Source organism: Gallus gallus, chromosome 14 (genome assembly GCF_016699485.2).
Source record: "Gallus gallus isolate bGalGal1 chromosome 14, bGalGal1.mat.broiler.GRCg7b, whole genome shotgun sequence".
Classification (NCBI taxonomy): Eukaryota; Metazoa; Chordata; class Aves; order Galliformes; family Phasianidae; genus Gallus; species Gallus gallus.
In genome coordinates this window covers 11,119,093-11,132,330 of record NC_052545.1, presented here as the reverse complement: position 1 = coordinate 11,132,330, position 13,238 = coordinate 11,119,093, and the positions used below count along the sequence as shown (strand labels likewise).

Genomic DNA, 13,238 nt, shown 5'->3' with positions numbered 1-13,238 from the left:
ACTTGTGCTTACTGGTTGCATACAGAATGGGCTCCTGTATTTTGCTGGGATTGTTGCTCTGAGTTTGCCAAACAGCAATGTGAACGTTGTTGGAATGTTTGATGCGGCTTTTGAAAGGAAAAACGTGAATGAAGGTGAGAGGTCAACATGGCCACACAAGGAGCTGATACAAGATAACCCAACGATGAGGTTGGGTGCTGTAATAACCTTCCTGTGTGAGCTATTGCAGTATCATTATGCAAACACATCTCTGGTGTGGTACTGCTTTAAGGTTTAAGAAACTGTGCAACCATAATGATTCCTCTAAAATAGTGAATTCAGTTCTATCCATTCCATTTGAGAGAAAGATGAGAAGTGATTGCTAATGCACTTTTACAAAGTGCTATATCTACATGATAATTTTTAACTCTTTAAGTGGATTAACTGCTACACTGAAAGTAATTTTTTTTATTCAAGTGCTGGCTTTCTGGTCAGCATAATCCCATTGTCAGTTCAGAAACGTTCAGCCTGGACTAATCACAATTAGACATGTTAGAAATTCACCTGGGTTCTTGCTGATAATTGTGCCAGGATCAGAATGCTGTGCTTGTTGCTCCTTTTGATCGCTGATGGCATTGACTTCTCCTGGGTTCCTAGAAAGTCACTTAATTATCATCTGAACTCAGATGTGATTTATTATTTCATGTATTTCATAGTTATTTTATGTGTTTGATGAAGTACGTCATCAGAACTGTAGGTTGCTTTACCTAAATATGTAACATCTTACATAGTTCTGCTTTTAGAGAGGGAAGGATGAAAGGTGTTCCGTATTTTTGGAAAAACATTAATAAACTTTTACCATGACAATCTATTTTTCCCTCCACCTGCTCATTTTCTAGCAAACACAAAAATATCACTATGCATTTCATATGTATAGTGAACGTATAACTATTTCAGTGAGAGTGTTTTTCTCACTGCTATGAAGTTATCTATTGATCTTAACTACTGGTATCCAGAAAGCTTTGTCTGGCAACTTTGTAATCAGTGATTCCCCTCCGCCTGTGGGCCCCATCAGCAGCATTATACAGACCTTCTGTGAAACCTGTTCAGTCAAATATTTTTTTTTTCTCCCCAAATTACACTTCAGATACGTCTGCTCTCTTGCACCTCAGTTGAAATGAAGTCAGGCATCTTTATTTCAACAGGGCTCTCTGTGGTTAACCTCTAGTGTCTATTTAGAAAACAGGATTTCTCATAGATTCTGGTTTTGAGTGGATCTGCAAGATTTGTTAGTGTTCTGGTCTATTGAAGTTTTGTAATTGGAGATATGTCTTTTGTGCAAGACTGAGGCATTACATTCTTATATCAAGATGGGCACACCAGTCCTTCTCACAGTACATATGTCTGTTGCCACGAGGATGGCTGTGTTCTGGGGACAGGTATTAATCATTTGAGAGGGGAAAAAAACAAATGTGTTGGTAGCTGTTTAACATTGGTCATTATTTATTTGCAGAACTAACACCACTGTGGCAGTCTCTTTAATATAAATGAATAAACTCTTCTCCACAGTGTACCCACAGAAGTGCTTTATTACTTTGTCCGGTGTTAAAAACTGTCTTTGCCCTGATACCTTCCAGATTACACATCTGCATAGTGTTTTAAAAGATGTCTGAACTGATATTTTTTTTAAGAGCAGTTTGTGCAGTTCTCTCAAGACGTTCAAAGCTTAACTGTTGATAATGAAGTTGAAAATAAATGAAGTATTGAGGCCTAGTTAACATTCTGAGTTAACTGCCAATAAAATATTCATTTGAAAAAGCCAATAAAACCTGAAGGATGTTTCTGACTTAGTTAAGCTACTTAAAATTGTCTGAAATAATCTAGAAGCATCTTAAAGTCCAACTTCAGAAACCTTACGAGTTTTCAACCACGTTAAAATCCAACGACTGTGTCCGTGGCAGCGATGAACAGGAGAATAAATTTTGGGTATTTTTCTTGTCATTTTAAAGGCAGGGACAATTGGGAAAAGTATAGGTGCATTTGGCTTAGCATTTTACCCACTGCCAATATTTAAAGGCGCAGAGGAAAGGAGCTCAGATTTGTGGTGTACTGCATAATTTTATAATATTGTTAGCAGCTGCTAAAGTGATCCATTTTCTCATCTCCTCCTTAATGAGGCACACCAGTGAAAGGAATTCTTGCACTGATCTCAAGCTTATATCAAATGCTAGCGCAAAGTAATTCTTGCAGCAAAACTTTGCCTGTAAATTAAGACTTAGGGTACGTTAATGGAGGTGTAGTTCTGTTAACTTATATTTCCCTATGCATATGTTTACCAGGAAATAGGATTATTTAGTTGGTATTTTCTAGAGCAAGTAGCAATTAGTTACCTTTTTTGAAACATCACACAATATTCCATATCAATGTTCAGTATGGCTGTCGTTATTTTAAAAATGGTAATTTTTTTCTCTGCTTAATGATGATACATGTGGTTTATTTTAAATAGTGAAGCGGTTTGTACAAAGGGTAATTCCTTTTAAATGGAGCAATTGCTCATAGTGGACGTTCATAGATCGAAAACAATTGAACTGAAACTTCAATATCAACCTTTTCTGTCTTTAACAAGAAAGTGGTTCACGGTACAGCTCTCATATCAACGATGAAAAAAATCCACCATGAAAACAAAACAAAGCCCAACAAAGTCTCCATCTCTACCCCAGTTATTCCATTAGTGCTTACATGGTAAATTAGTGTAATTTTACTTGGGCCTTAAGCATTACGACTATAGAGAAAAGCTGAATTCCCCACTCAGTTACTCATGTCATGCTTCTGGATCTGATGATTTATAGGAATCTGAAGGACTTCTTATCACATTCTTTCTTCATGGCTTAATTCAATGTTGATTTATTTGATAGCATTTTCAATTGATGTAGTCAATAGTGTCAATAATGGAAAAAGGATTAGAACAGATTATCTTTGTGCTAAAATTGCATCAAGAATTAAAATGGATGAACGATCTCTGGATACAGTTTGCCATTTTTACAGAGACGGGCACTCAGCTGCTGAATGCCACCATCGCAGTTACGGTTCTGTGCGTGCATCTTTGGCATGCTGTACTTTAGTGAGCCTTTAAAGGACCAGCTACGTTAGTTGCATGCAGCAACTGATGGTTTCTGATGTCACTGTTCAAACATGTCGTGCATATACTGCTCTTCTTCACCTAGTCCACTTATATTATTTGCTTACTGGATCTCTCCTGTAAATTCTGTTCATCTGTCTTAAGTTCGTGAAAATTTAAGGCATCTGTTAGGTTACAAATTGGAGCCTTTGCACATTTTTTTTCCTCAGTCTGCTGTTCCATGACAATTTTCATGTGAGAACATAAAACCTCTGCTTATGACTGCATGAGTGAAAAGAAGTCCACGTTGCTAATGCTCACTCACCATCTGTTTTTCTTACAGCTGGGCCTTGAATAATTGTCCAGTAGCTGATGGGCTGGGGGTAGGCAGTCTTTTCAGGGCTTTCTGATTAATTTAATGAGCATGCTGCCCCAAGAGAAACGTCATGCTTGTTTATTCAAATGTGTAGGGTAAAAATCTGTATTTTGTTGGATAAATGATAGTTTGTTAAAACAACAACAGCGAAAAGTATTACCACACTAGGAACAACCTCACGTGGATGCGTCTGCACCAAAGGGGGCACTGTGGCATTCTTCGGGAATGTCAGTGTTTGGATGTAACAGACTTCAAAAGGTGGGAGAGGAACTGTGGCATCTCGAAGCACTGTTAATGCAGGAGTCAAATTGTCTTGATGTGCTGTATGTCTTGATTAGAGTAAATAAGATCGTTTGGATTTTACTGACCAACTTCAGAGCTAGCATGCATGCGGGGAGGCTCCTCTGATTCAAGAGATCTCAATGTTTTCTTATCTTCAGTCTCATAAGAGCCGTTCCCTTGTTTCCCAGAGGCTAATGAGAAGTAGCTGAGAGCAAGTGCTGTGTTCTCGTTCCGATCAAGAGCTAGTTGGGCATTGTTGAACAAGGTCACTCTCCTCACTACAGTCAGAGGAAGTGCTTTAGTTAAGTACCCACCTCTTTGAAAACTAGAGGACAAAAGATATTAGCCGAGGAGGTTGCTTGCTGCTTTGGAATACAACTGCAAGAGCAGTTGGGAAGGAGCTCCCACGTGGCAGAGGCAGGTGAATAGTTCTGGCTGCCATCCCCGCTGTGTAGTGGGGCTCTTGGAACGGGCTGCGGAGCGGTGACTGGGCGGTGTGTGCTGTCAGCTGCTCGTAAGTTGTCATGTTCATTGCTATCAGCTGAATGTGTGTCTGGTGGTTATTTTCCAAGGTGGGGGGGGGGGGGGGGGGGGAAGTGCAGTACTGTTTCATCTCAGGGGAAGTGTGCATTGGTGCTTTTCTTGTAACAACTAGTAGGCACTTCATTCAGTTTGCGTTTTGATCAGTAGCCATGCAATACTGTGAAGTTTTTTGTGTTGGTTTTTTTTCCAATGTTTTAAATTCTGGACGTGGTAAATGAATGCTACCATCATGTTAATATTCGTTCTGTTCAAAATAGTTTTGATGTCTTCAGTAGGTGGTATAAATGACAGGAAGTGGTAACTTGTGGCACTGGAATTTATTGCCTTGCTTTATAGGGTTGTAATAATGTTAGTGGAAAGGAGAAGTCAACACCCTCCAAGAATCCTTCAAGCTTTTCTGCTTTTTAAAGGTGTACGTGCGATTGATTTATCAGTTCTAAAGTGTGATGTGTGGTACAAGGGCTCTCCAGAGGAACTCCTGTCATTCTTCTGCTGGCATTGCTCCTTTTCCCCTGAGTTGCTCGGTGCAGCACCGCTGGCTCCTGTTACGTTTTGCTTCCCTTCCTGCCCTGTCAGTGCTGCAGCCCAGTGAATTTAATTAGAGAAAATAGCATAGCTAATGTCTATAGTGTCCTGCCTAGTTGTAGCTGGGCCTTTGGTCTTTTGCACTATAGCAGGCTCCAGCTGTGGAGAGATCTCGCTGTGTTTTGATCCTGCTCTTTCTCGTTGTGTTGAACACACGCAGAATCAAAATTAGACACTGTAGTAAGAACTAAAGCGTTCAGTGAATTATTTTTTGTTCACTGATTCTCCCTCTGCCTCCTCCTGATATGGAAGGAGAGTCTGTGCTACTTCACAACAGCATCTGAACATGGTAACTATTTCTCATGAATAACAATGCAAGTGCTTCTATCTTAGGCCATTATTAAATTTAAGTTTTGACCTTTTAAATCTAAATATTCTAAAAATTGTTGGTGTTCATCATCTTCCCATCTGTAACATCCTGAATATGCTTTGTTTTATAATTACATGAATTGAACAGTATCTCATACGTTTGTATGAGGTGTGTGTATGCTTGTAGTTACAATATACCTTTTCTCAACCTGCTATTGAGTTACAGTAACATTTATTATTATTGTTATGTAGTTTTGGAAGGCTGCTGCTTTGGTTTTTGCTTCTGATGACCTGTTCTTTAATAGCCATTTTCAGTTTTCTCTACAGTGGCAAATAAGTGTTCTTTAAATTATGCAGTTACAGGAATTGACTGTGGGCATGGAAGTTTCTTTCCTTTAAAACAAGGAGTGGGAATAAATCATAAAATGTTCATTTTCATAATGACAGTGTCTTCTGTAAGACGGTGTGAATTGAAAATACTCATTTGAAGTGTTTCAGTAAGAATTACGGAGGAAGACAATAACAAAACTGTTCAAAGTTTACCAGAGATTATGATCTTGTTTAAGCAGAAGCTAGGGAGAAAATGTGGGGGCAAAATAAGTCAATCGGCCCATGTATTCCATGGGTATCCCATTCTTTCTTTAGCTTCTTTCCTTGTCATGTATTAGTCGTCCTCTCTGGGATGTTACGTGGCTGCATAGCTCAATTAATGCTCTATGGCAGGAGGAGGAAAAAAATGTCTCTCTTGTCAGAAGCTAAGTTATTTACTTTCAAAAGCTGGCAGAATAGCACTGCAGGGGCTTCATTTATTTCCGTTCAGAATGTCATTATTGTGTAATGCAGAGGGACTTCTGCATGCATTGCAGGCTTACTCTTGTAATCTTTAGTCTGCTGGATAGCAGCAGAAGTGCAAAATGGCACAGTGGAATGTTTCCCTATTCTGACTTTAGCACATTTGGATTTGCAAAACTGCGTTCCAAGTGTCTTAAATACTGACCACTTAAATGGCAGTAAACTTGTTTCTCTGTGGTGCTGATGCTTGATATACGGGGAATCGTACTCTGGCCTAGCCAGAAGACTGATTGTATCCTCAGTTACCTTTATAATGTGCCTCATTTCTTCCTGATGGGGAGTGTGTGCTATGAGACTGCTTTTTCAGCATTGCTCTCTTTGCGGTTTTTGTCATTTTTCTCTTGGCTTTTTCTACAAGTGACCCTATAGGGAATACTTTAGTGCAGAGTGTTGTATACAGACAACTTGCTATTTCATTTCCATCAAATAAAGTTAGAGAAAACATTTAACTTTTTTTTTGTCATCTCACATGTGCTTTGCAGGCCAGATGAGTTGTTTTGATTTCCCCCCCCCCCTCCGAATTCAGTCCAAGTCTACAGAAATACAGAAAATCCTGCAATTACAGTTCCAAGAGTTGGTTGCTTTTTGGTGGTGATGGGTTTTGATGTTGTTGGGTTTTTCGCTTTTTTCTTCTCCTCCTCTTGCTGCCATCTCCTCCATCTCCACACAGAACACCAGCTTCTCCCCACGCACACGAAGTTACCTGTTGCTTCTTGGAGAGGTTTTTGGTACGCCCAAAGTAAAAGTGCTGATGTGGTTAACTCGAGGAGTTCCCTGTGCGTAGACATTGCCCTTCTTTCTGCCTGCTCAAGTGTTCTTCTGGGAAATACCTTCCTTTAGGGAGTTCTTGTTGCCTCTTCAGTGATTGTTGATTTAATTTTTTTTTTCAGGCTAACCACATTTTCAGTTGTTTCCTTATCAGGAAATAAAACATTAAAAACATTCAGATTTTGTTCATTAGCAGTAGATTTTATCTGAACGCAGCCTGTTTTTAAATGGACTTGCCTGTTTCTTTCCTTCTTTCTTCTCTTCCTTTCTTTGCAGACATGAAATCCAATAAATTTCTATTGCAGTTGCTGGGCTTGGGGGAGAAAAGTGAAAGGAAAAGTAGAAAGCTATTGGGAAGCGTCAAACACAGAATGATGAAGTACATTTCATAGCAGCCAATTCCAAGCCCAAAATCCCTGTTGTGCAGGAAGGCTTTCCAACTCACACAGGATATTCAGCCATTGCACAGCATAGTATTAATGATTTATACACACCGCACCACTGCTTTTGTTCACTGGCAGAGCCAGGTTGTGTTAATAAAGGAATTTCAGGGAAAAGGGTCCCGGCATGCTGAGTTGTTTTGCTCAGTGCAGTTGATGCTGCCTTCATAAATCAAAAGAATTTAGAGCTTTACAATCTTCCAGAGCTGCTGAGGGTTTTTTGTTTGTTTGTTTAATCTGATTCACTCAGGAATATTTTCATTTCTTTTCTATAAAGAATGAATGAATGAGTATTGGATGAGATCTATCTCAGCTGTTTTAGGGTTGATTGGTTTGCTTCACAGTGGCATTATGCTTCCATTTGTTTTCCATTTGGTATTTATGCATTATGGTGTTGTCTGTGGAGTTTAGCATGGTTTTATTAACATAAAGAGATGCAGATCACACTATATTGCCTCCTTTCTTAGTCACAACTAAGTAAAATGTAAAGACAAAATATGTATTTGTAGTAAACAAAACAATTTTGTACCTGTTTTCTAAAAGAAAAAAATGTAATAACACTAAAGCATATGTTTTATTTTACGATTGGGATAATTTTTCTTATTAGTAAATATGCTTCCATGTTATTTTGGTGTAAATATGACTTAAGTTCTTCTATTGCAAAACTTTGAGGCAACTGCAGAAATGTGTACACAGTTTTGTATTTATTCGCATGATGTTTATTTTCGAATAGTGGATCAGTATTGATATTACTAAGGAAGAAATGTCTTAGAGTTGATAGATTTATAGATTAAGGGGGATGTTTAAAAACAAATCCAAACAACTCCTTCTCAAAATTCTGGTATGGGCTGGTGTTAAGCAATGTTATGGGATGCTATCCTAGAAATTAATTACTTGTATATTCATGCCAACTAGTCTTTCTGTTATTGTTTCACAAAGAGCATGGGGTAAAAAAAATTGAAAATAACTACAAGCATAGTGTTTTGTAGTTAGGAGAAACGTAGCTTTCCAGGGGAATCTGGAGGTCTTGTATTATACAGCAGGCACAGTGTTTTCAGTCTATTTAGATCATTCAGAGTCGTTGATTCATGTAGCTTTTGCTTAAAGGAAATGTGACTGCCCTGTCTTAGCTTTGCTCCAATAGAAGACGTGTTTCTCTCCTGGCTTCCTGGAAGTGAGCAATGTGGGAATCAGTCTTTGAGAAGTTAGAGCTACCCCAGAGGGGAATTCTTTCTAGTTGGTGTGATCTGAAGAGGGATAAATATTTTCTTTTCCATTTTCATTGCTGGTTTAAATGGCATGGATTAATATAAGTCAGGTGCCCAGTAGAGGAGGTTTATGTTTATAGAGTATCATTTTTGTATTTGTTTGTCCTCTATTATTTGGGTGCATGAGTGTTTCATTGTTTAATTATGTCTGTGAGGCACAAGATAACAGTCAACATCTGCTCTATTGTTTCCTTGGTTTACAGATAGCTTTGGTGGGTTATTAAACAATCTATTTTTCAAACAGAACACAGAGAAACAAGCTGCACCCGTATTATGTGATTTTGTAAAGGTACATTATGTAATTAGTTGTCTAGTATTTGCACAATGATCTTTTATTTTGTTTGAGTAAATGCTTTTCCATTAATAATACGTGATGGTATCAGGCAGTTTTTAACTAATAATAATTTCTAGTTTATAATATATGGGTTAGGCTGATTTCACCATGTGCTCTACAGTTACATATTCTATATTTAAGCAATGCCACTCAATTGTGAATGGTAAAATAAAAATTAGAAATGTGTTAACTGTGATTTTATTTATTACTGAAGCAGCCATTGGTGAACTTTAACTGATTACAGATAAAGTGTGAATTAACTTGAGTTACTTTTGTGTGTAAGTTTTCATTACTCCTGAAGCATCAGCTGGGGAGGGCAGGGCTCAAACTGCCTTTACTTTCACAGAGCCTCTCCCTGCTTTGTCTTAAAAAAAAAAAAAAAATATTTCCAGACACTAATGATGAACACATCCTAAATGGCCTTTGGTAACCTTCATTATTGAAGAGTGTCACCTGTTAAAAATGTTTAAGAAAGAGCATGAGAATGTAGTATTCTCGCAGCTGTGCCTGTGTACAGTTATAGAGCTGCAGGTATCCACAGCTGTTTGTTATATGGACTTTTGAGGCCTTAGAAGTACTGTTAATGCAGTGTGGATGATTTAGTACGCAGATATGCCACTGAAATAACGTTAAATATCATTTTAACATGAACTAAACAATTCCTTTTATGTATATAAAACCGAATTCAAGGGAAAAAAAGTGTAATGCACGTAGTTGTTCAAAAGCGTGCATCATTAACTCTTACAGTTACAACTGATGCTCCAGTTGCTTATTCAAATGTTTCACAGAATAGTTTTTAGCATGGAACGACATTGTCTCATGTTTTTTGCTAGGGCTGAGCGAGACACTTTTTCCCTCTCGCCTATTCATGTGCATCAGTTAGGAAAGATGTAAATATCAGTCGGGATTTCAGTCTTTCCAATTTTGACTTGTTCATTCCATAAATATTGGCAAACGAAAACTTAAAAAGAAAACAGTATTTTTTTGTTGTTGTTGTTGTTTAAAAAGAGAAAAGCTGAGGTCATACTGCTTGTGATCAACTTTCCAGAAACTCATGGGGAAGGTAAGGGAGGAAAAACAAACTTTTTCTGCTTCTCCCCTGTATAGAGTTTATTGCCGGATGGTTCAGTAGGGCATGTCTCTAAGGAGCTCCTCTTTAAAATAAACATATATGTTTGTCTTCAGCACAGGAACCGCACAGGTGTCTTCAGCTGAGTGCTCAGGGGCTTTGTTCCGATGTGCAATGCTGACATAAATTTTAATGGGAGAGAAAAACAGGGTCAGATCTTCTGCTGGGGTAGATCAGCACAGTCTGTTGACTTTCACTAAAGAAGAGGTCCTCAGCTTGGATGTAAAATTAATGCCTCGTACATGTTGTCTGCATTTTCTCTTGTATTTCTGGATATTTTGCTTGCAAAATGTTTTAAGTACTTATTTGCACTAAAATTATACTAATAGTTTGTGCCCACTCGCATAGTTGTATTCAAAGTTGTAGCTCACTCAGTTGCAAGAGAGCTTTGATGGAAACTCCAGTAGAAAGTGGTATTCCCACAGACTCACTAGAGAAGATGGATTACAGCAGGTAACATTTGAGCTGTGGCTGGCATGGCTTGTTTGCATGGCTTCACTAGGAATTAGTCCCATGGAGAACTGTCTGTATGTTTTGTAAGAGTTAATCAGAACTGTACTGAAGAGAATAACAATTGAGAAAGTTATTTGTGTTGTGTTACAAGTAGCCAAATACATCAATAGCCTATAGCAAAGATGGTTAACTTCCACTGTATGCAGTAGTACTAGGTTGCATGAAATGCTTTTGGAAGTAGAGTCTGAAGGAGACCTATCATTAGAAAAACAACAACCACAGTAAATAAAAATTAACTTTGAGTCTAAATTCTGTAAGAATTCTCTAGTCCCATTTGACTCATTAACCATTCCAAAATCTGACAGCTCGTAGAAGCAGCTAGGCAGCAGTAGTAGAGAGATGACCGAGTAATGGCATTTGCAATCAAGATGTGCCAAAGTTACATCTGTGGGAGCAACACAATAGTACAGTTCCTGCTGGAGCAGCATAAATCAAGATTTGTAGGTGAATATTACATTTCTTGTTTTAATTTGTTACCGGCATTCAATAATACCACTTTCAGTGTTTTGCTTTTTTTTTGAACAGTATCGTGCAATGTATTTCTCCCAGTTGGGGCAGACCACTGTTGAAAAACTTGAGAGAAGCTACGTTAGTCACAGCCAGAGAGTTTGAGAATTATTTTTTTCTTGTCTGATCCACATTTATTCTACTGCAGGAGGATTGGTCAAATCTCAGTTTTTAAATGCTTGCTCTTCACTGTCTTTCTTGCAGCAGTAAAATCTTAGTCATATCCAACTAAGAGCCTTGATATCAACTAAAATCAGCTAAAAAAAAATGAAAGAAATAATCCTCTTTTGCCTTCCTTCTTCTCAGCTCAAAATTATACCAGTCCTTTGCTGGTATGCTCCAAAGGCACTCACAATTTTTGATTAAAACCTAAATGAAGAATTTAATATTATGAAGACAATAATTCTTTAGACCTTTCTAATATGAGAAAGACTTAACCAGAAGGCAAAAAACTTGAAAATTAGATGATATGGAGGGCTGTTATCACTTGGCACTGATACAATAGTGTCATGTTTTTTCCATATATTCTATCCTTGTTCTATCCTGTGGCTGACCGTGGGATCAAGCGTCTCCTTAACAGTTTCATTAGGATCTTCAAGACTGAATTGTCTTCAGACATAGAGTAGCAATAAATCTGAAAAAGCTTTAACTTTGTGATATCTAGATTTGGAAGCAGGCTTTTTACCAATTCTGTCGTCTTACTCTTTCAGCCAAATCCTGCTTGCTTCAAATGCTCCTAGATTGTATTTCTTGGCTAAACTTCAGTACTTAAAACCTCTTGTTGGTGTCTTGAATTGAAGTGAATTATAGCTTGCATTACATCTAATGCCTTCAAATTTTGATATTTTAGTTCCAGAAAATATGAAGCTTGCCAGTTCTGAACTGCAGTTCCTTCTGGTATGTTTAGAGATGTGCAGGGTTGGTCTTGTTTTGGGATTTGAATAGATTATTTTTCCAAAATATCTGGCTCACTTTGGAGTTGTATCCTGTGTTGGTTTCTGCACTAAAGCCATTGGTTTAGGATGGGGCTTAAATAATGTATTTATACAGGCAGGAGACATGATTTAATGCCATCTCATGATTCACCATCCAGTCCTATTAATGTGAACCTTACTCAGGGGAATGAGTAGCTGTTACTTGTCGACAAACCTTCTGTATGTTAAGGGGGTGAAGTTGTATTGAAAGATCCTTATAGTGATACTCTGCTGTTCTCCAGGGAAGCAAATGAAAAGTGTACTTTCATGAATAATGAATGTGATAATTGGGGTCAGGAAGAAGTCATAGCTTCCTTTGGTGTAGTAGGTGGAGTAGCCTGACTACAGCAAAAAAAAAAAAAAAAAAAAGTTCATTTGACCAAATTTGGAAGTAAAATTACATGGCTATCTGCCATCTCCATACAACCCAAACCTGATAGGTGACAGTGACAAGCAGGTGTCTCATCTGCACTGTTCTAGAATACATTTCTGAGATCCTGTCTTATACCTGTTGATGTCGATAAGAAGACAGCCATGCTTGATGCTGAGAGAGACTGGTTGTATCCCAAGTATTGGCAAAAATCTTCTGCGAAATGGATGGTCATCTATCATGGCATTGCTTCAGTATATCAGTAGCATTCATTAAAAATGGATATTGATTAAAAGTCAGTCTGTTCTTGATTTGCAAGGAAAAATATTTTTTGTTGTTGCTTGTATGTATTTGCAAATGAATGTACCCCCAAGGGAATGATTACATCTCATATAGAATTTCCCAAGCTGATAAACTTCATATAAATATAAGACTCGTTCACCTTCCAGAAAAGTCAGAGGCAACCTCATTGCCCTGCAGCTTCCTGAGGAGGGATAGAGACAGGGGAGGTATCAGGCTCTATTTCCTGAGAATGGGTAATAGAACTCAAGAGAACCACGCAAAGCTGCACCTGGGGAGGTTCAAACTGGACATTAGGAAAAAATTATTTAGTGTGAGGGTGATCAAACACTGGAATAGACTTCCTAGAGGTGATTGATGCCCCAAGCTTGTCAGCGTTCAAGTGACACTTGGGTAACACTTTCTGTTGTATGTTTTTCTTTAGCCCTGAAATGGTCAAGCAGTTGGGCCAAGTTATCTCTAAAGATGCCTGCCAAATGACTGTGCTATTCTTACTAAGAAATGATAGAGAAATTCTAAAGCAAAGGAGTGAAGGATATCTGAAGTAGCCTGATCATGGGAATGATTATTCTCAAAGAAGCCATCAGTGAA

At 38.1% G+C, this 13,238-nt stretch overlaps 1 protein-coding gene across 46 annotated transcripts in view; it reads left to right on the top strand.

Moving 5' to 3' along the window:
* Positions 1-13,238, top strand: part of RBFOX1 (RNA binding fox-1 homolog 1) — a 748,795-nt gene that overhangs the window by 485,651 nt on the left and 249,906 nt on the right. The window lies entirely within an intron of this gene.